At 42.7% G+C, this 27,297-nt stretch overlaps 2 long non-coding RNA genes across 3 annotated transcripts in view; one reads left to right on the forward strand and one right to left on the reverse strand.

Moving 5' to 3' along the window:
* Nucleotides 1–3,057, reverse strand: part of LOC129391756 (uncharacterized) — a 31,385-nt gene extending 28,328 nt beyond the window's left edge. Inside the window, exon 1 of the long non-coding RNA XR_008616421.1 lies at nucleotides 3,047–3,057. This is a non-coding gene — a long non-coding RNA (uncharacterized lncRNA). The remainder of the gene's footprint in view (nucleotides 1–3,046) is intronic.
* Nucleotides 1–27,297, forward strand: part of LOC114484703 (uncharacterized) — a 204,181-nt gene that overhangs the window by 87,288 nt on the left and 89,596 nt on the right. For both annotated transcript variants that reach the window (XR_008616420.1, XR_003677891.2), the window contains exons 3-4: nucleotides 4,764–4,941; nucleotides 23,001–23,496. This is a non-coding gene — a long non-coding RNA (uncharacterized lncRNA). The remainder of the gene's footprint in view (nucleotides 1–4,763; nucleotides 4,942–23,000; nucleotides 23,497–27,297) is intronic.

Below are 27,297 nucleotides of genomic sequence, written 5' to 3' on the forward strand. Positions count from 1 at the left end.
GAAGATTTTTAATCACAGTTTCAATTTCAGTGTTTGTGATTTGTCTGTTTATATTTTCTATTTCTTCCTGGTTCAGTCTCAGAAGGTTGTGCTTTTCTAAGAATTTGTCCATTTCTTCCAGGTTGTCCATTTTATTGGCATACAGTTGCTTGTAGTAATCTCTCATGATTCTTTGTATTTCTGCAGTGTCAGTGGTTAACATCTTTTCTTTAGCTAGAAATGTTATTTAAGGTGATGAGTTGAGCCATTTGGGGGAGGTACTCGGTTTTCCTGTGTCTTTCCCATATATACAAAAGTTATACATGTTATTAAACTTCTGTTTGGTTTTTCTCCTGATAACCTGTCTTTTTATTACTGGGGGGCGGGGGGGGGGTTCTCAGCCAAGAATCTAGAAGGGTAGAGGGAAAATGATCTTTCCTCCCCAACACAGCCATACATCTCGCAAGGCAGAAGTCCAGAGGCGTAATTTCAGGACCATGGTCTCATTCAGTATGGCACGAACTCTGTCCCACAATAAATAAAAAATTCTTTTAGATTTTGATGATGTTCTCCTAAGAACATAGAATTTCTGAGAAGATCACATCCAGCCTCCCTTCTTTTTAACAGCCGTGTTCTTCCTCCTCTTCATTTCCTTGGTCGTAAATGAGAGTCTTTCTTTCTATACAATTTACTTTCTTTCAATTTCTTTTCTGCATTTACAACTCTTTGTCTTTATTGTGTCTGGTCTTTTCCTGTCTCTCCCCTCCAGGGTACTTAACAGCAGAGTCTGCAAAGAGCATATTTTACAGAAAGCGCTCCACGGATTACAATGCCCACATTTATTTGCTGGGAAAGATTTTCATTAGGTTGTATTAGAGTGTTCTGGAATCACCTGGAAGGTGAACTCCTAGTGAATATGTTTGGGTCCAGATTGTTAATTGAACTGTGTGCAGCCTCAAAATCTTTCTGCAACCTCCTGGGACTTCTCAGCCTGATTGCTAGAGATGGAGGTTGAGCTTTGTCACCTGCTGCCACCACCTCAGCAGGTGACTGGGGCCAGTCCAGCAGCATGCTGGCTCTGAGGTTTTCTGCCAGGGAAGACAGATGATAATGCCTCACTCCTCTGGGCCTCGGGTAAGGGGGGGGTTGGGGAATGAGGCAATCTGTGTGCCCACAGAACAATGACTTCCTCTGAGGATTAAGGCCAAGACGCTGGACTCTTTCCAGCCAGTGAAGACTCCCCATGTTGCAACAGTGCTCTTGGCACCTCTGCCCACAATGCTGGTTGACCTGGCTCCCCAGTGAGGGAAAAAAAAAAGAGACCTTATCACTGTAACAAGGATGCTCCCAACAGTTTCCTTCAGGCCAAACCCTGGGTGTTGTAGGTGAGGAAACAGGCCTGAGGTCAAAGTCACTGTGGTGGCTTTGTACTATAGCAGCTAAGCTGGAACTACCTTTCACGGAATTCTTTTCCTTTCCCTCTATGGTTAGGGTTGGCCAGAAGAGCAACAGGGTGAGATTTGGAAGGTAGAAGTGAAGGAGCAGCCATGTCTATGGTTGCTGTGGGCGGCGGCCCCTGCCGCTCCCCCGAGCACCGGGGCAGGCGGGCACGTGTGCAGCTTTGGGCTAGAGGCCACCCGTCTCTCCCTCCCTCCCTCCCACCCACCCTGCTGGCTTCAGGCTTAACAAGGGACGCGGGGCAGCAGGCCTAGCACACCGCTTAACAGTCCCCATAACCGCGGAGGGTTCTGCCCTCTCATAAATCCCTTACTCTGTAGCCTCGGAAGGGTTTCTGCGTCAGACCCAACCCTAACCGATACAGTGCCACAACTTTGTTTGCTGCAAACCCAGGGCCCTAGGCTTCCAGGACAACGTGCTTCCTGCTTCCAGTGTCACCTCTCCTTAGAGGTTCTATCAGCCTGGTGCAATGCTAGTATTGATAAATGCTGAAAAGCAAATGGGGAGGTTCTGGCCAAGGAAGTCCTCAGGGCATCCAGCCAAGAATTTGTCATCAAAATGCCTGCCTCACCCCCCAAGCCCCATCTCACACTGTGCAGGGTACGCCGTGTTTGCATTACTCTTTGAGCCAGAGCAGAGTACGTAAGTGTGATAGACACTGAATCAGTCCTGGGTGCTTGGGCGAGAGATTCTGAGCACCATCGGATGAGTCCCAGATACAGTTAATTCTCTCCAGTGGTTTTGCCATTCTTAGTGTGGGAAAGGTGGTGAGGAAAGGTCAGCCAACGTGTATTGAATCAGGCGATGTGTGGTGACACCGTTTGCCGTGGGACTTGGGGAGTTAGAGAGGGACACCTTTAAGTCACCCTCCCTCTTTCCACACGTCTCCATCCCCAAGATGCCTCCATCTCCAAGATGAACTATTAGGAGGTCTGAAGTCCAGGAAGTCAGAGGGGTGGAGCTGAATTCACCCCTAGTCGGTTAGTAATTAAACAGAACCGTATCAGGGATTAGTTGTTAGTTAATGGGGAACCAGAGAGTCCCACAGGCCCCCAGAGGTTGCTATTGAGATGTCAGCCCCGGCAGAGCAGGCTGGCGGGTTAGCCTGGGGCACCTGCTGTGCTGTCCAGTGATTCTCTACTGCATTCAGGATCTATGGCCACGCCCCTTGTCTTTCCACTCCAGCTCCATTGGCTCCCACGGTGTACTTTGCATCTGCCAAGCACTTTTCTACCTCAGAACTTTCGCACTCACCATCCCCTCTACCTGGGTCCCTCTCCCCCCAGAGAGCCTCCTGGCAAGACTCATTCCTTCACTCCTGTTTGTCTTTCCTCAAAAGTCACTTCATCTCCATGAGCCTTCCCTGACTACCCCACTATACATCTCAGCCCTCCCCCACTCTCCATCCCTCTCCCACGCAGTGGATGTTTGTTTTGCCTCGCCTCACTCTGCAGGGTGCTGTTAGCACTGTATTCGCCCTTGACACCTCCTGAAACACGACTCCACAGACTGTGCCGACAATAGTGCTTCCTAGAGTTGTGTAACACAGAGGTATAGAGCCCAGTATTTGTCGAAAGGAGGCCACGGGTGGCTCCCTCTCTCTGCTTACCTTCTCGACTCGCCACTGTAAAAATCCTGTCAGCAGCTTCTAAGGCTGCAGCTCATATTCGAAAGCTGCCCTGTGTCAGGATGGGGAAGCTGGCATGAAGCACCGGGCCGACTTTGTTTGTTCGTGGTTTATGTTCAAACTTTGACATCTTATTTCCGAGAGATGTGAGAAGAGCACTTGATAGGCTGTCTGCTGCAGTTTCTCCTAAGGGGTCTGCCAAAAACTGCGTGTGATCTCAGGGTCTAGTTTTCTTCGCCTTCTGCAGGTAAGCTTGTTTATAAGGAGGAAACATTTGTGCCGCTCAGCAGGTTTGAGAAACCCGGTGGGAATGGCTGTTTATTTGTCTTTTGATCACAAAGCCTGGGGTTTGGCTCCAAGGCTGAAAGGTCTCCAGGCCTCTTTATCTCCTCCCCTAGAGACTTTAATCTCTCCACTGACATTCCTTCGGCCCCCAGGGATTCCCCAGCTGGCCTGCCCAGAGTCTCTGTCCTCAATCTGACCTCCCACCAGGGACTGGGGTTTCATCTGAGGTCGGCTCCAGAGCCTAGCCTCTCCCTCTCCTTTGGCCTACAAACAATCAAAAGGAAGGGTTACCCGAGCCGCCCACCCTTCCCAAAACCCCAGTAAACATTCCTTTGGGGGAAGGAATCTTTTGTGTTTTAAGCCACGCCTTATCACTTGCCTTTTATGGAAGCTGAGCACTGAAGTCAGGTGAAGGGGCGCAGGGTGCAGTTCACTCACTTTGTAGATGAGGACACAGGGGTTCTGGGGCCCGCCAAATCACACCCGACTTCTCTGGAAACGCTGCTGGGCTAGTCCCCCAGCCCGCCTCTGTTGTATGATCCCCCAGGCGGTTTGCAGGCTGCCCCACTGCCCAGTGCAATGTGAGCTGCCCACGCCCAGCCAGAAAGCCCAGCGAGCAGAGACAATTTTCTTTGCATCAGCATGCAGCACCACGCGGCGTTCCCCACAGGAGGACAGAGTGAGAAAATGAAATTCAAATCACCCCTCCGGTACGCTTTTCACTCCCTTTCCTGATAAGGCACAGAGAGAAACTGATTCTGTGGGTGAGCAGGCAGGTGTTGATAGGGGCCACCCGGGGCCTTTCTACTCTCCCCAGGGGCCCCTGATAGGACCCACTGAGAGCAGCCCAGGGCTGAGGACACAGGCACCTCCAGACCTTGCTCCTTGACACCGGGCTTGCTTCCCCAAGTAGCTAACCAGCCTTTCAGGGTATGTGGCTGCACCCACGTCCCGTCTCCCTCACTTGGCACCAGGCTGAGTAAGCACCTGGGTGTTCCGCGACCTCAAGAGATTGTGAACCGATTTTGAACTTGCTTCCTCAAGTCATTCTGCTCCGGGGTAGAGGGCTTTACATCTTTCTCGAAAAACTAAATAAAAACAAATGAAAAGTCCTCAGCTTCGTGCAGTGACTTTGCTCATGCAGAAGAATGTAAGGTAAAAGACGAGACTACAAGAGGCAGCCTTTGTGCTCTCTGGGTGTCCTGGAAAAAGAGGGCAGGCAGGGCTTATGTGCACGAGGCAGGAGCTGCTTTTGCAGAAATGGAAATGCTCCCCCGTCTTTCCTTCCACACTAAGTTGCTTCATTATATTTTCAGGCGAGCGAGTCATGGGTTCCTGGTGCGCGGGGCTGTCTTTTTCAATTAATGCTTTTCACAGAAGTTCAGGTTTTAAACATCTCCCCCTCTCTTCCCAGGTCTGTTACATTTCCCAGAATGGTTCCCAGCGCTGGAGATAATTCCTTTTCGGAGAACCTACATTTCTCACCTGCTGATTGCAATTAGCCACTGCCAGCTGGGGCCTGGTATGCAGCTGAAACGCTAACAAGAAGTGGAGACCACGCGGAACCCAGACAGGGCAAAGGATGTGAATAAGTAAGGAAAGGGTGCCTGTGTTTATAAGACACTCCTGTGAATTTGAGGTTTCCCGACCCTCTGGATGGCCCTCCCTCTTTGGGCTCTGTGCTCTCCACCCCTCCCCCATTTTCTTTTTTTTTTTTTTTTTTTTTGGTTTGTGGGCTTGTAGACTGCAGTTAACATCACGGTCACGAATTTACCACTAAATACATTTTGTTAGGCAATAAACAGCCTCGGAAGAAAAATGAAATTCGACTAGGACTTCTGTTCCAACAATATTTGTGAGCTGTGGTGGATTCAGGCAGGCCCTGCTTACAGGTCTTAGAGCTAACCTTGAACATGAGGGCTGGCTGGCAGGGCTTGGAGAGGACTAGGGAACAACTAATCGGAACCCCTCATTTTATAGATAAGGGCATTGAATCCCAGAAGGGAAGCATGGCTCGTCCGAGGTCTTAGAGGAAGTCACAGGGCTGGGCGAAGTCCATGTCTCCTGACCCCCAGCCCAGGACTCTAACCACCGAACTGCCTTACCTTTGATCATCTTGGGTAGCCAACCTGTAGAGTTTGTGAGGAAAACACCAAAGAGATTGGTTGGAAGGTAGTCTTTGTTGGGCAATGTGCTTTCCAACCTAAGGAGACACTTCTTTCCTTCCCCGTGAGCTAGTACCAATGTTATACCCCTGGACATTGTCATCCACGGTCCGTGGATGACCATGATCCCCTGCCTGCCCCCTAAGGGGAGAATGCTCAGCCTTTGGAGCTGTTTTGGGTTTCTTCTGTAGGCAACAATAGGGAACAACCAACCGGGGGGAAATGAGCAGCTGTTCCTGGGAGCTCCACAGCGTACATGGAGGGAGGCTGGCCTGGGAAATCTGTGGCTTCTGGTGCGACCGTATCTGCTTGGGGGGATCAAGCTGAGTCCTTTGCAGCCATTCCCTACTTGCACTTAGAGGGTTGGGCATTCCCTGTCCAGCTCACTTTCCACTGGGAAAGGCCGCCTTGTATGGTATGGTGTCAGAGAATTGGATAGGCTTCCAGGGCAGCAGGCAGTAATGAAAAGTGCCTGGATGTAGACTCTAACCCCAGCTCTGTTCTCTGGTAGACGTGTCTCTCAGCCTCTGTTTCTTTATTGGAAACTTGGAGCCTCATTCTGTATGGCTCATTGGGCTTGCTAGAGGATGAGGGAAGGAGATGTAGATAAAAGTAGGTTCTCTATAAGTATTCATTTTCCTTCCCTCTAGTACTAAGTCTCCAGTTTACAGATGAGGAAAACTAAGGCCCAGGGAAGTAAAACTACTCTCCCAACGCCACAGGCTCCTCCATTGCCTCCAGCCATCTACTATGTCTTCTGTGAGGCACTCAGAGAAAAAAACCACACCAAGTTTTACTAACACAAAGTTCGTTCTCCAAAGAGAAGTGGATCTGTGTGCTGGTAAATGTTTAGCAACTAGCTGGGGGTAGGGGGCAGGGGAAGGGAAGTGGGGAGGAAGCTCTGATTTGTAGTGTTGTTGTTTTTATTTTGAGATAATTGTAGGTTCACATGAAATTAAAAGAAATAATATAGAAATATCCCCTGTACCCTTTATCCAGTTTCCCCCAATGATAACATCCCGCAAAACTGTCGTACAGTATCACAACCAGGATATTGACATGATATAATCCACCAGTCTTTATATTTTGCTTCCACTCATTTGTGTTTGTGTGTACTTAGATCTATGCAATTTTATCACACGTGTAGGTTCGTGTATTCACCACACAGTCAAGATACAGAACAGTCCCATTACCACAAGGATCCCTCTGTTGCTATCTCCACTTTCCTCCTGCTCTACCTTGCCCCATCTTTAACCCCTGACAACCTCTAATCTGTCCTCCTTTCTAAAATTTTGTCATTTGTTGCATAAATGGAATCATGTAGCATGTAACCTTTTCGGATTGACTGAGTGAAAGCCTCAGCATAATTCTATCAAATTTGATTCATTTTTATAGGTAACAATAGTTCATTCCTCTTTATTGTTGAACAGTATTCCACAGTGTGGGTGTATGACAGTTTGTTTAACCATTCACCTTGAATGTCTGGGTTGTTTACAGATTTTGGCTATCATGTATAAAACTACTATGTATATTCATATACAGGTTTTTGTGTGAACATAAATTTCCATTTCTTTGGAAACTTTGCACTCCACCTCAGAGTGTAGTTGTTGAATTGTATGGTAGTTGCATGTTTAGTTTTATAAGAAATGGTCAAATTGTTTTCCAGAGTGGCTTTACCATTTTCCATTCTCACCAGCGATATATGAGTGATCCATTTTCACCACATCCTGGCCAGTATTTGCTATTGTCACTATTCTTTATTTTAGCCATTCTGATAGATATATAGTGATACCTCATTGTGGGTTTTTTGTGTACATTTTCCTAATGGCTCATGAAGCTGAACATCTATTCATGTGCTTATTTTCTATCTATCCTCTTTGGTGAAATATCTCTTAATGTCTTTTGTCCATTTTCTAATTAGTCTGTTTGCTTATTTACTGCTGAGTTTTGAGAGTTCTTTATATAGTCTACATTCTAGTCCTTTGTAGCTAATATGTGATTGGCAAATATTTCTCCCTAGTATGTAGCTTGTCTTTTCATCCTCTTAACAGGGTGTTTTGCAGAGCAAACATTTTAAATTTTGATGAGGTCGAATTTATTAATTTTTCCTTTTACTGATTGCACTTTTGGTGTCAAGTCTAAAAACTGTTGTTTTCTTTTTCGGAATGTTTCATACTTTTATATTTTACCTTTAAGCCCGTGATCCATTTTGAGTTAATTTTTTATAAGGTATGAGGTCTGGGTCAAAGGCTGCTTTTTTGTGTGTATGTGGATATTTTTTTTTTCCCTATGGATATCTGTTCTGGCACTGTTTGTTAAAAAGGCTATTTTTCTCCATTGAATTACTTTTACACCTTTGTCAAAAATTAGTTGGGCATATTTGTGTGGGCCTACTTCTGGGTTCTCTATTCTGTTCCATTAACCCATATGTCTGTTTACCCACCAATACCACTGCCTTGATTACTGTAGCTAAATAATAAGCCTTAATATTGGGTAGAATAATTCCTCCCTTCATCCTTCTTTTTTTTTTTTTTTTTTTTGTGGTATGCGGGCCTCCCTCTGTTGTGGCCTCTCCCGTGGCGGAGCACAGGCTCCGGACGCGCAGGCTCAGCGGCCATGGCTCACGGGCCCAGCCGCTCCGCGGCATGTGGGATCCTCCCAGACCGGGGCGCGAGCCCGGTTCCCCTCCATCGGCAGGCGGACGCGCAACCACTGCGCCACCAGGGAAGCCCCATCCTTCTTTTTCAAGATTGTTTTGGCTGTTCTAGGGCTTGTGCTTTTCCATATAAATTTTAGAATAAGTTTGTCTATGTCTACAAAAAAATCTTGCTCAAATTTTAATAGGAATTGCATTAAATTTATATATCAATTTGGAGAGAATTGACATTTTTACTATGTTGAGTCTTCTAATCTTTTATTGGAATGTCTTTCCATTTATTAGGTCTTCCTTGATTTCTTTTATCAGTCTTTTATAATTTTTAGCATACAAATCTTGTGCATGTTTTGTTAAGTATATACCTAAGTATTTCACTTCCTTTGGAGTAAATATAAATGGCATTGTGTTTTTAATTTCAGTTTCCACATGTTCATTATTAGTATATAAAATGTGATTGATTTTTGTGTGTTGATCTTATATCCTGCAACCTTGCAGAACTCACTTATTGGTTCCAGGAATTTTAAAAAATAGATATCTTGGGGTATTCTATATAGACAGTATGAAAATGGGGACAATTTTATTTCTTCCTTTCTGATCTTCATGTCTTTTTTCTTTTTTCTTGTCAATTGCACTGGCTAGAACTTCCTGTACTCTGGTGAATATGAGGAATGAGAATGAACATCTATACTTTGTTCCTGAAGAGGAGAGCATACAGTTGTTCACCGTTAAGTATGATGCTGGTTTTAGGTTTCTTGTAAATACTTTTTATCAAACTGAGGTAGTTCCCTTCTATTTCTAATTTGCTGAGAGTTTTTATCATGAAGGGTGCTGGATTTTCCATTGTTGTTTCTATGTCCGTTGATATGATCATATAATTTTTCTTGTTTGACTTATTGGTATGATGGATTACACTGATGGATTTTTAAAGTAATTTTATTATTTATTTATTCATTCATTTTTTGGCTGTGTTGGATCTTCATTGCTGTGCGTGGGCTTTCTCTCTAGTTGCGGAGAGCGGGGGCTACTCTTCATTGTGGTGTGCGGGCTTTTCATTGCAGTGGCTTCTCTTGTTGAAGCACACAGACTCAGTAGTTGTGGCTCGTGGACTCTAGAGCTCAGGCTCAGTTGTTGTGGCACACGGGCTTAGTTGCTCCGTGGCATGTGGGATCTTCCCCGACCAGGGATCGAACCCGTGTCCCCTGCATTGGCAGGCAGATTCTTAACCACTGCGCCACCAGGGAAGTCTCCTGATTGATTTTTGAATGTTGAACCACCTTTGCATTCTTGGAATAATCACACTTGATCGTGGTATATAATTATTTGTATACATTGTTGGATTGTATTTGATAATATTTTGTTGAGGATTTTTAAAATTTCCGAGTTCATGAGGATATTGGTCTGTAGTTTTCTTTTTTTGGTACTGTCTTTTTCTGGTTTTGGTATCTATATAATACAGGCCACATAATGTGAGTTGAGAAGTGTTGCTTCCTCTTCTATTTTCTGGAAGAGATTGGGTAAAATTGGTGTTAATTCTTCTTTAAATGTTTGGTAAAATTCTTAAGTGAATCCACCTGGGGCAAGGGACTTCTTTCTGGGGAGTTTTCAATTACAAATTCTAGTTATTTAATGGTTATAGTAGTGTTCAGGTTATCGATTTCATCTTGATTGAGGTTTGTTAGTTCACAGTTTTTGAGGAATTGGACAATTTCTTCTAAGTTGTCAAATTTATGAGAGCAAAGTTGTTTGTTGTATTCCTTTATTATCCTTTAATAGCTGCAGGATCTATAATGATATCCCCTATTTCATTCTCGATATTGGTGATTTGTGTCTCTTCTCATTTTCTATGTCAGCTTTGCTAGAGGTTTATTGATTGTTTTTTCAATGAACCAGCTTTTTGTTTCATTGATTTTCTCTGTATTCCTGTATTCAATTTCATTTATTTCTGTTCTTATTTTTATTATTTCCTTCCATCTGCCTACTTTGGCTTTATTTTGCTCTTCTTTTTCTAGCTTTTTGAAGTAGGAACTTAGGTTATTGATTTGAGATCTTTCCTTTTTTCTAATATAAGAATTTAGTGCTATAAGTTTCCCTCTCAGCAGTGCTTTGGCTGAGGCCCACAAATGGTGATATGTTCTATTTTAATTTGGTTTAGTTCCATGTATTTTTAAATTTTTTTGAGACTTCCTCTTGGGTCCATGGATTGCTCAGTAGTGTGTTGTTTAATTTCTAATAGTTTTATTTTTGTTTTCTGTTATTGATTTCTACTTTGATTCCATTATGGTTGGAGAATATATTCTATATGATTTCAATTCTTTGAAATATATTGAGGTTTTGTTTTATGACCCAGGATAAGGTCTATCTTGATGAATGTTTCATAGGATATTATTTAGGAGACGATGTGTTTAAATCTTATTTTAGCAGGCATTTGTCCTGTTTAGGTTTAGCTTATAGGTATTGTCCTACTTTTGTGTCTTGTAGTTCCAGTGACAATTTAGTTTTCTGAGCCCTTGAAATGATGTTCTGGTGCGTTTCATTCATCTGGCTCTGCTTGAGCTTCTGTTACATCTCTGCTGGTGGCATTTGCAGGGATGAACGGTGTTTTCCAAGGCCTCTCAGTATTCTTAGGTGGGATGTGAAGCATACCAGACCTATGAGAAGAAGAGCATTTTCCTTGGTCTTGGTGTTCATTGGTGTTGGTCATGTTCGTTGGTCATTTGGTGCCATTTGGCTCCCCATTCTATTTCTGCAGGTACCTCTGAAGGAGTAAAGAGCCTACTTGAGCTGCCTTCTGTCACTGAAAAGAGAATGAGGAACTATGGGGCCTGGGTGACTCTTTGCCATTAGGTGGAGGGTTGGGTGACATTGTCCCTGGGTCACCTTCTGCTCAGGTGGCAGAAGTGGATGGCTGGAAGAGATGGGGCTTGCTAGCCCTGCCGATGCCTGTGTAAATGTCTGTCTGATGCTGGGTGATGTGTGGTGTGGGGTGGATTGGTCTACTCAGGACCCACTCTTGCCCCCGCCATGGACAGATTGAGCCAACTGCTATTGTTGGATGTGGGCAGGGGATGGGTCAGCCTCCTGAGCTCCGCTGGTACCATTGCTGTGAGTAGGCTGGCCTGCCACTGCCACTGCCACTGCCACTGGGTGTGGGTGTCTCTGCTAAATTCCTGCTGGGCTTACCTTTTCGTGGTTAAAAATGAAGGAGAAAAATAAAAACCCAGGGAACTTACCACAGTATTGTTCTTTAAGTCCTGAGGTCCCTAACCAGTCTGTCTTCTTCTATCCAGCATTTATAGTCCATTTATCATTGTTTGTTGAATGATTTCTGGGGTGTTTAGCCGTAGTTAGAGGGGAAGAGAGGAGAAAATTGAGTCTATGCTATCTTGTCCCAGAACCAGAAGCCAGTTATTTAAAAACTCAAAATTACTGCTCAGAAAAGGAGTCTTTTCTGGTGATAGATATACAGTATTCATTTTATAATATTCTTTATATATTCCTGTGGGCTTAGAATATCAAAAATAGCTGAATGTAAGGCTATGCCAGTTGTAAGCTAATCTCCCATTGACATTACACTGTGTATTGTGGTTTACTCTCTATTATATTTATTTTCATCAACAAAATACTTGTTTGGTCAAGACACATTAGCTAGGAATTATTTTAATCAATGCTAAATTTGGATGGCCATCAGACAGAATAGACGGAAAATGAGGCAAAGAAATTTAATGCAAATTTAGTCATTATGCATGAGAGCATGGCCTCACAATTGCAAGAGTTACTTGTTGATGTAAACAAGCCTTTTATGGATTGCTTTACAAAGCAATGAAGTAAGTGGTTACCTTTGGGGATAGTAAATATAAACCTATAGGATGATTGAAAGAAAAATTGTCCTAATTCAAGGATGGGAACTTTCATTCAAGTAGCTTTAAAAATTTTCTTTTTGTCCTTGATGTTCTGAAATTTCAATATAATATGTTTAAATTTACATTTGTTTTTATTCATGCTGTTTAGAATTTGGTTTAACTTTTCATATGAATGCTTTCTATCTTTCTCTAATTACCATAATTCTGGAAAATTCTGTTCCCTTGTTTTGAACTCCAATTAGATGTATATTGGAGCTTCCTCTCAGTATCTCTCTCAACTGCTCTTTCATTATATCCTTTTATCTCTTTGTACTGTGTTTTATAAATTATGCAAGACTATCTTCCAATTCACTAATTTTCTCTTTGATTGAGTCCAACTTAGAACCAACCTCATTTATTGATTCATTTTCCTAATTATATATTTTTTATTTCCAGGATTGCTAAATGGTTCTTTTTCATGTTCACTGAGCCATTTTTCATTTAAGCTACTTTGCCTAGTTACATTTCATAATATCTTGTTCTCTCTCTAATATTATTCTTTCCTTTATCTCTTTGGGGATTGGAGCTATACCAACATTCTACTATTAAAGTTGTTTTTATATTGCTATGTTAGTTTCATTTTATGTGGAGTAAATTCATTTCCTATTATTGATTTTGTCAACTGTCTTTCCTAATGTTCTTTTTCTTCATGTATTTGGAATTTTTGTTTTCAGGCTTATCTTGAATGGGATTTGATGTTATTTTTCTCTTATTCTGTTTATGCAGTCACTTCTCCTTGTCTAGAAGTTTTGAAGTTGCCTCTACCTGACCCACTAGACTCCCATGACTTATATCGGTTGCTCAAAGCTCCCATTTATGATGACATTGAGATATCATCCGTTCAGTCACAGAGCCATGAATAGCTTCAACCAGATCTGAGCTATTAGGCACTCTTACTCCCAGTTTAACCCATAGTCACTGAGCCCCACCCTTCTCCCCTCAACTTGAACCTGATTCTGGTCTGTTGCCAACCAGGCCCATAGCTTTTGTTCAGTTACCGCTTTGAGTTTCTGTTTTATTTCTGTTTCCCAGAGATGTTTTTATTATTGATATTTTAGAACATAGTTGGGTTTCTTTAATTTTACCTTATAATATGTGATCTATCATCCCTACTGATTTTTTGGGAAAAGAAATAGGTATCATCTTTATTTTATTTCCTTACCTTTATTTTCCCTTGACCTGATTTCTACATCTGCTTAGATTAACTTATTATATCAGATTTATACAAACTACCTCCAATCTTTCCTGGCTTGACGAAGAGTATAAACAAATAAACAAATAAATACAGAGATATACATAAATAGTACACTTACATTCCACCTACAGACTATTGTAGTTGTTAAGCCATCAAATCTCCCTTACTTCAGCTTTATTTGTTCACCTGCCAGAACCAGATCTTCACATAACCATCCAGAAGTGGTTCTGGGTTGCTCTACCTCCTTGGTTTAGTCCTGGGGTTTGGTGCTGGCTCTGGAACCCCTAACTATCCTTTCATCCCCAAGATAAGGACACATCCATTGTGGCTTTTGATCTTATCATTTTGACTATACGAAACTTGAAAAAATATTCATTCAGCAAACACTTGTTGGGTGGTTTATTATGTGTCATGTACAACGATAGGCACCATACTTATGTAGATGAATGAGATAGATCCCTACCTTTGATGAATCCCACATTTAGTCAGGGAGAGAGGCAACTTAAGAAGCAATGTCACATGGTATCTTAAGTGTTGTGACATAACCATGGTGTTTTCTAAGTATCGAGGGTGGGTACCTAGAAATCAGAGAGGGCAACCTTAGGTAAAAGCTCTCCAAGATGAACCTTACAGGCCAGGTAGAATTTTTCCAGGTGAATAAAGAGATGGAAGTACATGCTTGTCAAAGAGAAAAACTGTACAAAGAGGAACAGGAACCACTGTGTCTGTTAGTAACTGAAGAGGAGGCACAAGGAAATCTAAGGGGAGGGGTGAGAGGTGAGATTCGAGAGGTGGACAGGGATCACATCATGAAGGGCCTGGTACACTCTGTTCTTGAGTGTGACTTCTTTCCTGAAAGTGATAGGGAGTAATTTAGACATTTTAAGCAGAGGACTTAGCATGATTCGATTTTTTTTTTTTTTTTTTTTTTTTTTTTGCGGTACGCGGGCCTCTCACTGCTGTGGCCTCTCCCGTTGCGGAGCACAGGCTCCAGATGCGCAGGCTCAGCAGCCATGGCTCACGGGCCCAGCCGCTCCGCGGCATGTGGGATCTTCCCAGACCGGGGCACAAACCCGTGTCCCCTACATCGGCAGGCGGACTCTCAACCACTGCGCCACCAGGGAAGCCCAGATTAGATTTGTTTTTTAGAACTGTCACTCCAGATTGCAGGAACTTGGGACCAGATACAGGAGATGATGAGGATATGGATTCTGGCAGTCATTAGAGGAGTTGGAGAGGGCAAGACATGTGGGAGAGATGCTTAGGAGGCAGACATGACTGAGCTTGGTGATGGTGAGGCTGAGGAGTGTGAGGAAAGGCAGGAGTCAAGGACAACTCACAAGTTTGTGACTTTTGTAATTGGGTAGATAAGATGTTGTCACTGGAAATAAGAAGGAGGAGCAGATTTGTGGGGAGGGTATGGGAGTGATAATAAATAGGGGTTGGGACATGTTAAACTCTAGAAGCTTTGTGGGTCTTACAGATGAAAATGTGCAGTAGTAGGCGGACGTGAAAATCTTGAATTCACAAGAGAGCTGTGAAAGGCAGGTGGAGAGGGCTGTTGATAACATTGGCTCTTTGAATGTATACAAGCTGTTAGAATCACCTCAGTAATAGGGGCAAATGCAGAAAATTTGTCTGTTTTCCATGTATCATCCTTCTCACAAAGAAAGGCTAAAGATTTCCACCATCACTGATAAAAGAACATGATAGGACCTATCATTGATCCAAGGAAGAGAAGACTTGGGACAGTCTTCCCATCTCTTGGAATGCAGTGGGATTCCATTATTACCCAGTCCCTATTTACTGGTTGTATTAGACCCCTTGTCATTGAAACTACCACATGTAGCAAAATGCCTGATATCAACCCAGTTAACTTATAACACAGGAATCTGACCTATTCCCTAAGACTTTTCTACTGCATGGAAGAAGCACAGAGAATGGTAACCAGTGTGTTTTAGGTCAAGTAAACAACAAAAAAGAAATATACTTTAGTTAAAGAAAGAGCTTTAGGTTAGAGACAGAGGAACTTTCCATGAAGATCTTGGCTAAGTGCAGAAATGGTTTACCCAAAGTGTCAGGGAATTTCCTCCCTCAAATGCATCTAAGAATAGAACAAACATTCATTTAATTAGGAAAAAAAATTAAGGTAGATTAGTAAAAGCACCAGCATTGTTTAGTGCCCTTCTACTGCCCTCAGGATGAAATACAAAATCTTAGTATGGCTTACACAGCTCATCATGATCTCTTCCCTGCTACTCTAACGTAACTCTCTCCTCCTAATTCCCTCCAGATCCAAACCTATTGCATGTTCACTGTCTCCAGAGGTCCATGTTCTATCCCCTTGGGTCTTCTCTCTATTTGGAACCCTCTTCCTCCTGCCTTATACCTCTGTTGACTCTGATTCATCCTTCAAGTCTCACCATAGATACTACTTCCTTCAGGAAATCGTTACTGATCTTCTAAATTATAGTTGTCTCTCCTGTGTGCTCATATTTACTAATTAAATCATTCAGTATATTTTTAAGGGCTTACTTTTGTGTCAGGCACTGTGCTAAATTCTGAAAAAAAAAAAAAAAAAAAACCTGGCCCAATGGAGTCTATTGAGGAAGAGAGACAGTAAAAAGTCAACCAATGGTATTAATTAGTACACAAGGTAAGCTGCTGTACTAAAAATATCCACCAATAATGTAGCATGAAGAACACAGACGTTTATTTCCCTTTCAGCAGTCAGGGGTAAGTGCTCCAGGTCAATGGGCAGCTCATCTTCAAGCAGTTGTGCAAGAACCCAGACCAAGAGTGGCTCTGCCATCTTCAATGCATGGCTTCCAAAGTCACTGCAGTCCAGTGCTGTCCAATACAATATTCTATAATGATGAAAATGTTCTATCTGAATCTGTGTGGTCCAGCATAGTAACCACTAACCACAAGTGACTGTTGAACACTTGAATTGCGACTAGTACAATCAAGGAACTGAATTTTAACATTTAACTAATTAAAATGTACATTTAAATATCCCCATGTGGCTGGCTAGTGGCTACCATATTGGACAGTGTATCCTCGTTCTCACTCCAGCCAGTGGGGTGGGAGAAAAAGTGGAATTCCAGGGCCTGAGATCTTCTCTTAAGCAAGTGAGGCCAACTTTGTACCCACAGCTTCAGCTCACTTTTCTTTGGACCAACTGTGTTTCCTTGCATCTAAGTTGGCATCAGTTGTATGACAGATCATGATTTTATTGTATGTGCCACTAAGAAAGAAAAAAATGCTGCCAATTAAGCTCTTATAATGCTTTTTAAAAAATCACATGGACTTTTATTTTTTTGCACGTTGAAAGAGCCTTTTAGATATACTAAGTATACATGAAAAGGAAAATATAAATAAAAGAAATTCCTAAAACTTGAGTCTAACTCTTCTGAAATGCTTTTCAACTCAGAATTGCTGATGTCAGTGGTTTTCCACGGAAGATCTTTCTCTATGCCCCCTAAAACATCCATTATGTAGAATTTCTTAAAAGAGTACTCTACTATTATACCCAGGATTTTCTTCCAAGATGCAGAAACCCGTTTGGCAAGTTTTGATTCTGGTGCTTTGCCATTCAATCAAATTAATAGTATTATTTTCCCCTCAATTGAAACAAATGTTGCCAGAAGTTGAGAAGTTTTGACATGGATATTCAGTCTTAACAATGGTCCTGCTTGACACATGAGTTGGTCACATCAGCCTCTCACAGCTTTGAAATTTCTTTTGTCCGTTCTGAAGGGTTTGGCAATTTCTCCTGCTTTCAATTGCATTGTTCAACATGAGATAGGCAATCGTTTTGCTTGTATCTCAGAAGCAAAATGTTAATTCAGCTTCATCTACTTGTAGATGTCTTCCTTTCTTAGGTCTTGTAAACACTTGGTTGTTACTTTGAAAGAAAATATGAAATCGCTGCCATTCCTCCAATGATGAATGTTTGCTTCACTGATGTCAGATTTATGCCCCATTGCTCTGTTTACATGCCTTTCTGTGTACATGATACCTTTTCATTTCAATGCTAAATCATAGTATAATCTTTCTGAAGACATTTTAAACAACAATTCAATTCAATTTAGCATGTGTAGCATCAGTGATGCACGGATCTCAATTGAGGTGATGACAGTATGAATGGCCACGACCATTGTTGCATATACGAGGGCAATGACAACCATTTCATGAGTGGCATCTGGCCTACAGCAGTGGTAACATGCCACTGACTGGGTGGCAGGAATCAATGCCAGGACAAACCAAAGGCAAAGCCAAGCCGGTTACAGGTGAGCTAAGAGGATTCTGGTCTGTGGGGAAATAGAAGAAAAACCCATGTATGGGCAGAGAGAGGCAAAAATGAGAGCCCACTTGGGACTTCCCTGGTGGCTCAGTGGTTAAGAATCCACCTGCCAATGCAGGGGACATGGGTTCGAGCCCTGGTCCGGGAAGATCCCACATGCCACGGAGCAACCGAGCCCGTGCGCCACAAGTACTGAGCCTGCGCTCTAGAGCCCGCGTGCCACAACTACTGAAGCCCGTGCGCCTAGAGCCCGTGCTCTGCAACAAGAGAAGCCACCGCAGTGAGAAGCCCGCGCACCGCAGCAAAGAGTAGCCCCCGCTCGCCGCAACTAGAGGAAGCCCGTGCGCAGCAACGAAGACCCAACGCAGCCAAAAATAAAAATTAATTAATTAATTAATTTTAAAAAATGAGAGCCCACGATAACCTTGAAAGGGAGGAAGGAGGGAGGGAAGGAGGGTTGTTTTCTGAAGACTCCTTAGCTTGAGGCCAATGGTATATACATGTATGTATCTGTTATATGCATGCACATGCACATGCATATACATACATACACGTTTGTGTTTTAATCTACCAATTCTTACTTGACCTAGCTCAAGTGGGTTTCTGTACTTGCAACAAACAAAGACTAGAACACGAGCCTTTTAAGATCTGTTTTGGTTCAAGGGCTGACCTTCCAGAAAAAGTCCAAAGAAGCTGATCTGACCACAAAAGGAACGGCATTGGTTGGGTCAGTGTGAGGGATTCTGACTAAAGAAGAAACATGAATTTCATGCAGCTTAATATGAGCTGACACTCAAGCACATACCCTCTATAGGATTTCACCCATGACTAACAAGCCTTTTAATCATGGCAAGAAGACACGGAGATTTTGCAGACATGCTTTTGCAGTACCCGCATTTAGTGTTCCTGACCCTGTTTTCTTGCCAGATTCTGAGAAGCACCTGCTTCTTTTCAAGCAGTTGTCAGATCAATATTTAATCAATTGCCTTTTGATATTTGGTAGCGCTGAATAAATGGGATGCCAATATTTCTGCTCAGAGCCTTTCCTCTGGTGTACCTCATTCCGTTTCTGTGAAAGCCTTCAGGAACCTCTGAGCGCTAAGTGGCACGTCCTCCGAGTTCTGTGATATCATCCTCTCAGCTGCAGAGGGGCTCAGTGGCACAAGGAGATGCAGGATACTGGTGTCAGTGCCACTCTTATTAAAGCAGCGCCCTAACTGAGTCATGAAAGCGGGAGTGCAGAGCTGCATTCGGGACACTGGGGGGGCTTTGCCAGGTGAGGGCTATTTAATAGACCAGCCACATTAAAGACAGGCAATGATGTAGTGAAAGGAGCCTAATGAGCAGAAGTGAGGCTACCGTATCTAAAGAGAAAAAATAATGAGCTGCGAAATATCCCCCAAGGCGAGATTGCCAGTCTTGTGCAGGGAGGTCTCAGCCTATAGGTAAAAAAGGCTCATGTGGTCCCTTATCCTTGCATGGTAAACAGAAGTTCTGTGGGCAATTAGGGGCTGAGCTGAATATGGGATTTGAGGAACGAGAATTATGTTGCTGACTCTTTGGAGATTTCCACACCCAAGACCCCAGCTTTAATTCCCAAAAGCAACAGGGACATACTCGAGCTGTGAATAGAAATTAGGAACATCACATCATCAAAAACAACCCTCTCAGTGTCTGTGCAGCAGACGGACATCTGGATGTTAGTGTTAGAAATCTCAGGGATTGGCACCTCAGGATCTTTCTAAACCTGTCCTCAGGGGCCATGCCATGGGGCTGCCTTGAGGGCAAAACCACCTTCTAATGAGACCCTCTTGGTCTTTCAGTAATGACTCTTCCTAGAATGGGATCCAAGCTGGGCATGCCCTACCCATGATTTTATTTCCTTTACAGTTTGTGTGGGAATGCCAGGCTAGATTTGGGTACATCTGGGTGGGAAAAAATTATTAAACACAAAGTGTGACTACATTACTAATGTGAAGGAAATAAAAGAAACAGAAGGTTTGGTTCCTACCCTTAAGAAATATATAAACCTGTGTCTTTAGACAATGGATCATTTACAGAGCAACTTTTCAAGTTCACATAGTGGGAAAGAGCATGATACCTGTGCTTCCCAGCTGAGGAAGGGGACAGGACAATGAAATATATATATATATATATATATATATATATATATATATAATGAAACTGTAAAAATAATACAACTTTATGATAATAAATCCTTATTACTTATGAATATTTTCTTCAGTATTTTCTAAATAGGTGCTCACAGCAACCCTATGAGATAGGCAGGGTTAGTATTGTCCTGCCATCTTACATGTGGGAAACTGAAGCTCAGTGGGATTGAGCCAGGAGTTCCTAATCTTTTAGCTACTGGAATGCAAGGACGAGTAGAGTTTACATTCATGATGCACTCCCACAGTCATATCCAAATTTCGAAGAAATTCACATTTCTAGGGTAAATAAATAGTACTATAAACTTTTTTGGAGGGGGGAAGTAAGGCAGGGATAGACATTATATTCATAACAATTTTATAAATATGTGAATAATGAAATCATTTAAAAATATCAAAATTTTATCAGAAAAAAATCCAGAAAGATGACCAATTAGGGCTAAGATTACTATATTATTTTGAATCAGTCAGGCAATCCACAGAACCATTCATGAACCAGTGATGACAGTGCATGTTCCATTAAAATTGTTATTTAACAAATTACCCCAAAACTTAGTAGCTTGATACAATAGCAGTTAGCTTTCACTGTTTTTAGGGGTGATTCATGTGATTGCAATCAGATAGTGATTAAGGCTGGGACAGCTGATGTTTCTTTCTCTTCATACTATCTCCGGATTTCTCCATGTGGTCTTGCCTGGTGGACTAGTTTGGGCTTCCTTACAGCATGGCTGCTCCAGCCTGAATGTTCCAGCGAGCAAGGCAGAAGCTGCATCACCTTTACTGACCTAGACACATTCTATTGGTCACAAGCAAATCACAGGTCCCACCTAGTTTCAAGGAGTGGGGACAGACATCCCCACTTCTCTCTGAGAGAAGTGTTCAGGTCACATTGTTGTATGTGAGAGAGAGTCATTATTATATGTATGTGAGCGAGTCATTATTATAGCCATCTTCGAAAAAGAAAATCTGCCAGAGTATGTCTTGAACTAAGGATTATGATTAATTTAATTTTGTTCCCCCTGAGGTCCACACAGAGAAAAAATGTGGTCAATCAAATTTCCTGTAATGGAACTTATTTTTGAAAATAATGAGGCTTGAATTTTTCCAAACTTTCATTCCATACATAAATTTAATAAAGTAGTAAACATGTAAATTGAAAGAAAAATAGAAAAAAATATTTTATTGTTAAAATCACAAAAGGTAGAATTTATAGAGAATTAACATCTTATTATAAACATGATGAGCATTTTACAACTTCACTTGTGTTATCACTTTGTCTTGTCTTTTATTGGGAAGTTAACTATTGTCTCATAGACAGAAACGTTCCTAAGATCCTTTTCATTCATGTGCAGTATAGAAGCCCACACACCACTTTTTTCTCTCTTGTCTTTCCTTGCAGTTTGTTATTTAAAATGTATTATTATATGAAATAGAAAGGGAATGGAAGCAATTGTAGAATCACAACTCGTGGGCACTGTAAAAATCCATAATCATTATTGTAAATACTGATAGAGCAGTAACTGTCTGGTTTGGCTGGGGCACGGTTTAACAGTTTCACAAACTTTTCCACCTCAGAACCCATAGCAGCCAAGGAGAAAGGATATATATCCCTGAGTCCTTGGATACATATCCAAGTAGCCTCAAGGCTATGGGTGATCTTGAAAATTCATGCACATTTTACATTCTTTTCAAGAAGGCATCAGTACTTTTGTTTTAATATGTATTTAAAAAGGATGTTCTAGATACCATCATTTAGTGCTGAATGGCAATGTCTATGACTTCAAGCACCTCTGCACAACCCCTCATAGCAGTTTGAGAGGCAATGGATGGGTCATGCTTAGTTTCCATAACGCCGGCTATAATTTCCCTAATACTTTTTCTCTTTGAGAAAACACATCAGAATGCAGGAAAATTAGAATGATGTAATTATTGGCATTACTTTAAATTCACTCTAATTTATGTATTTTAAATTGCTTTCAAACTTCAGCACTTGGCTGTTATTGTTAACTAATTGCTTGAGACACACCTCCCAGTGATTATGACACCCTAGAATGTTCTAGGCACCTCTGCTAAGAATTGCTGGGATTAGTGACTAACCTAAGGTCATGTGGTTAATTAATAACAGTGCTGGTATTCAGACCCTATCTTTGAACTCCTTATCTTGTGTTTTCTCTCCTACACTTGAAAGCCATAAAAACTCCTAACAAAAATCCACATTCCTGAAGAAGGCTGGGGGCCCAAGTTAGGCCTAAAAGAACATTTGGAAAAGAAAGTAAATTTAGTAACCTATGCTGTATTATTTACACATTCAATTACTTATTTATTCCTGAGATGATTAGAGAAGAAACATATGGTACCGAAGAGTCTCTGTTTTTAAGCCAAGCCAGACTTCACTCTCTCTGCCCACCCCAAGTTCCGCAGCAGAGCTGCTCCATGCTGGCCCCGCACCCCATGCCTAAGGGGCTAGGCAGGTGCTGGTGATGCTGGAACTCCACTGAGCCTTGATATGGTGAAGCAGAAATGCCATGTCATGGGTCTTGCAAAGTGAGGAGTGTTATAATCAGTGGGGGTGAGGGTCCCATGGCAAGGTTACTTGGGCCACACAGTGCTGTAGAGGTGAGTTACTGGGGGGCACTCACATCCACAGGGTGGCAGGATCCCACCACTGCTTGCCATCATGTTGTACCCAGATACCACCATTTGCCTCAGAGGCATAGTTCTTGTTATTGAATGGGCTTCACTTCTTTCTTTATAGGGAATTCCCTCTCAGGGGCTCTGTTGCCCTCCATGAGATCATGCTTCTACCAGAGACCCTCTAGATAAATATCATGTATATCCATGTGTCCAAACCCCAAGATTTTTTTTTTTACCCAGCAAACTTCTTATCTTCTATTAAAACAGTGGATGTATATTTAGTGGTGGAGAGGGAGGATGTCACCTGATTTCATTCACCATAAGCACCCCAGTCCCAGCTTTGTATCGTCTAATAGAGCTTGTCACACTGGCTTTAGGAAGATCTTTGGTGAAAGGTCTGAGAGAGAGAGGGAGACTGGTGCTAGGACAGAATTGCTAAACTAGCTCATTGCATGCACTTGAATCCACCAAAAAATATTGAACAAAAAAATCAGAATATGATATAATCATTATATTCATATATATATATTCTGATATATATATATATAAAAGAATATAATCATTGTTATTGTTGTTTGCTTACTTGTGTTTTCTTTGCCTTTTTTTTTTTTTTAAATCTTTTTAGGCCAACAAAGAGACTTGAGATGTTAGAAAAATCCTGGAAGCCAGCAGACCTGGATTTCAATCCTCATTCTCCTTAACCGATCTGGCTATTCACTTCCCTTTCCTGAGCCTTGGTCCCTCATGTTTCCTGGAGGGTTAAACTAGACAGTCTCCCAGAGACTTTCCAGCACTAACATGCTATGCTTCCATGAACTTGTGAATTCTGCCAAGTGATCGTAATTGTGAGGTGCCAGCACCATGACTCCCAACAAAGTCTCCTGTGAACTCTACAGGAGTGGAGTTGGCAAACTGCCCAACAGACTCACATGGAAAGTGCACTGGGCTCGAGTCTCTAACGGAGGGCCCCTTCAGCATCCTGGAACTTACACCCATTGGTTGCATGCCCCTTCATAAGTCTTAATGGATAAAAACAGAAAGAAATTACTGGGCTTCTGCTACCTCAAAAAAATCTGAAGCCAAGACAATGCAGCAATCCAGAAACTCAAGTCCCTGAAAGTGTGAGTAAAATACTGGTTGTTTTGAACCCTCTGCAGAATTAATAGGCTGAGTCAAATGCCTTTGTGGCACAGGTTTTATTGAAACTGTCAATGGGGCAAGAGAGTAATGCAGTGAGTTGCTGAGGAGAAGACCTGAGTGAGGCAAGTGGCCACTCACCTTGCACCTGGGTCCCAAGTCCCCAGAGGCTCCTGGCTCAGGTAAGGGTCAACAGGTGGAGGGGAAGGGGAAAGGGCTCACTTTGGTGTTGAGTGATCCAGCTCTGGGTTTATAGGGCTTCAGGAACACTTTTTGATGACAAGCCAGGGATCAGCTCTTTCTTCAGGAAGTCCCAGGTCTTACATCAGTAAAGGGTTTGCCCATCTTGCTCAAGAAAAGATCCCAATTCCCTCACTAGCACCAAAACCATCTGGGTCTTCCAGGTCCTATATGTAAAAAGCTTATTATATTTAAAAGCCTTTTCTCCATTCTTCTCCTTGATCACTTCTCATTCATCCACCAACACCCAGCTCAATGTCATATCCCCCTGGAATTCCCCAACTCCAGATAGAAAGAGGATTCCAAGAGATGAGATAGTCTCTTCTCCCAGAGCACTGAAATCTCACCATAACCCATCCCTCTGTTACAGGGCAGGTCACCTTATATTGTAATCATTTGCTCTTATTTTTGTATCAGTTATATTTTAATTGCAAGTGTCCAAAAAAACAAAACAAAACAAACAACTGGCTTAAACCAAAATGAGAATTTATTGGTTTGTGCCACTGGAAAATTCACCTTCAGTTGCAGCTTAATTCAGCTACCAATACAGTTACTCCAAGATCTATTTGGGTGAGCTCTATTCTCAGGTTTCCTGTGCTCTCTGGCTTTTATATGTTGCTCCTCAGGAGCTGTCAAGCTTAAATAATCTCAGAACTCCTGCCAAGAACAGAAAGAGACTCCTTTTCCCTGAAGCTAGAGGAAAAATTTGAGACATGAGTCTTCTTGATCCTGATTGGCCTGGCATGTATCATGTACCCATCTCTAACAAAACACAGTGGTCTGGAGGATTGAAGTCTCTAATTAGCTTAAAAGAGGTCACATGTCCCATTCATATTGTCCAGAAGTGGAGGTGAGTTTCTTGAACCTTGTAGGCTGAGAGCATCAGAGGGGTAGTTTTTACTATATATGAAGGATCTACTGAGGCTGGGTTGCAAAAATAACAAGTGTCCATCCCTGTGCTGTGAGCTCCTCAGGGCATAGCGCTGTCTGGCATACAGTAAGCACTTAATAAATGCTGAATGGGTTCATGAATGAGGAAGAGAATGAACACAGCCTGACCCTACCTCCTTTTCTCTGCTCCACTCTCATCCATTGCCCACCCATGGCCAGTGGAAGACATCAGCCTTTTGGGGACTGAGGATTAAACAGTTGATATCTTCCTGCACTCTTCCCCTTTCTACAATTCTAGCCAATATAATTTTGATGGGTCATGATTCAATTGCTTTTGTTCAGAAGCTATAGAAAGAAATTATTTCATGCTAATATTCTTGAAGGATTTTCTACAATATGACTAGATTATTGCTAATCTAATAAGATACCATATAATGGTGATATTAATAATATTATATGATTTTTCCAGCAATCACATTGCTCACTGAATGAAGATTTTGAAAATTTTCTTTCTGAAAAGTTTTGGATGACCAAGATATAGATATAGTTCATTGTGTTGCTCTGTAGCTTTCTATACATTCATAAAAATAAGCAAATTTTTAAAAAGCTACCACTTTTGTGGTACAGAATTATGAGTGTTTTATTTCTTTATTTATGTTCCTCTGTATTTGTACTTTCTCTACAATGAGCATTCATCAAAACGTACTTTGGCTACTTTTTTTTTTGAGAGGGGGAACTTTACAGAAGATTCCATTTTCCTTAACTATCACTTTGGGGCAGATTCCTTTCAGACTGAGGAGGTGGATTGGATTCAGGGGTTCCACCCCAGACCCAGGCCTATCCCTAACATACGCAAAAATCAGGGCACAAGTCCAAATGGAGGCCTGCATATCATTTGTATACTAGTTACAAGGTATAATTAAGTTTATAAATTGTTAAATAAAATAGGTCTGTCTTCCTACCTTGACAAATATACCTTCATAACGGTCTGGAGGTTCAGCTTTGAGTTTAGAATCCTTGGACTCCTCCAAGTTGTGTGCTGGAACATGGCGGCATGGGAGGGTGGGCCTCTGGCCCTTGTGCCACTGTTCTTCTCTTCCTATCCCTGGCTCCAGCCCACATTGCAAGAGGTCCTACGAGCCTCCATGTACAAACTCCATCACCCCACTTTGGAAACAGCCACTCCATGGCCACTTCTTGGGGCTAGGGGTGCAATCAGCTACGTGGTACACCCTCGGGGGAAGCCCTAGGGAAGAAGCCTGTGCAGGCCCTAGGTACATTTTCTTGCCCTTCTGAACTCTTTACCCCATGAGGAAGGGTATAGCCAGTGGAAGGCCAGAGTGGGAATCTTCTAAAGCACAGGGCCCAGGGCAGGGGATCTCTTTTCTGGGACCAGGAGAGAAACTGCCCATGATTGAGGATGCCGGGTCACAGATAAGATGCAGTGGCCCCCTCTATGAAGTAGAAGATGGCAGAGCAGAGGGACGTGCACTCACTCCCTCTTGTGGGAGCACCGGAATCAACAACTAACTGCTGAACAGTTGTCGACAAGAAGACACTAGAACTCACCAAAGGTGATACCCCACATCCAAAGACAAAGGAGAAGCTGCAGTGAGATGGTAGGAGGGGTGCAATCACAATAAAATCAAATCCCACAACTGCTGGGTGGGTGACTCACAAACTGGAGAACAATTATACCACAGGAGTCCACCCACTGGAGTGAAGGTTCTGAGCCCCATGTCAGGCTTCCAACCTGGGAGTCCGGCAACAGGAAGAGGAATTCCCAGAGAATCAGACTTTGAAGGCTAGCAGGATTTGATTGCAGGACTTCAACAGGACTGGAGGAAACAGAGACTCCACTCTTGGAGGGCAGCACAAAGTGGTATGTGCATCAGGGCCCAGGGTGAAGGAGCAGTGACCCCATGGGAGACTGGGCCAGACCTACCTGCTAGTGTTGGAGGGTCTCCTGCAGAGGCAGGGGGAGGCTGTGGCTCACCACAGGGACAAGGACACTGGCAGCAGAAGGTCTGGGAAGTACTCCTTGGTGTGGGAGGCTGTGGCTCACCACAGGGACAAGTACACTGGCAGCAGAAGTTCTGGGAAGTACTCCTTGGTGTGAGCCCTCCTGGAGTCTGCCATTAGCCCGACCAAAGGGCCTGTAGGCTCCAGTGTTGGGTTGACTCAGGCCAAACAACCAACAGGGAGGGAACTCAGCCCCACCCATCAGCAGACAAGCAGATTAAAGTTTTACTGAGCTCTGCCCACCAAAGCAACACCCAGCTCTACCCACCAGCCGTCCCTCCCATCAGGAAGCTTGCACAAGCCTCTTAGATAGCCTCATCCACCAGAGGGAAGACAGCAGAAGCAAGAAGAACTACAGTCCTGCAGCCTGTGGAACAAAAACCACATTCACAGAAAGATAGACAAGATGAAAAGGCAGAGGGCTATGTACCAGATGAAGGAACAAGATAAAACCCCAGAAAAACAACTAAATGAAGTGGAGATAGGCAACCTTCCAGAAAAAGAATTCAGAATAATGATAGTGAAGATGATCCAGGACCTCGGAAAAAGAATGGAAGCAAAGATCGAGAAGATGCAAGAAATGTTTAACAAAGACCTAGAAGAATTAAAGAACAAACAAACAGAGATGAACA

The sequence above is a fragment of the Physeter macrocephalus genome, chromosome 21 (genome assembly GCF_002837175.3).
Source record: "Physeter macrocephalus isolate SW-GA chromosome 21, ASM283717v5, whole genome shotgun sequence".
Lineage (NCBI taxonomy): Eukaryota > Metazoa > Chordata > Mammalia > Artiodactyla > Physeteridae > Physeter > Physeter macrocephalus.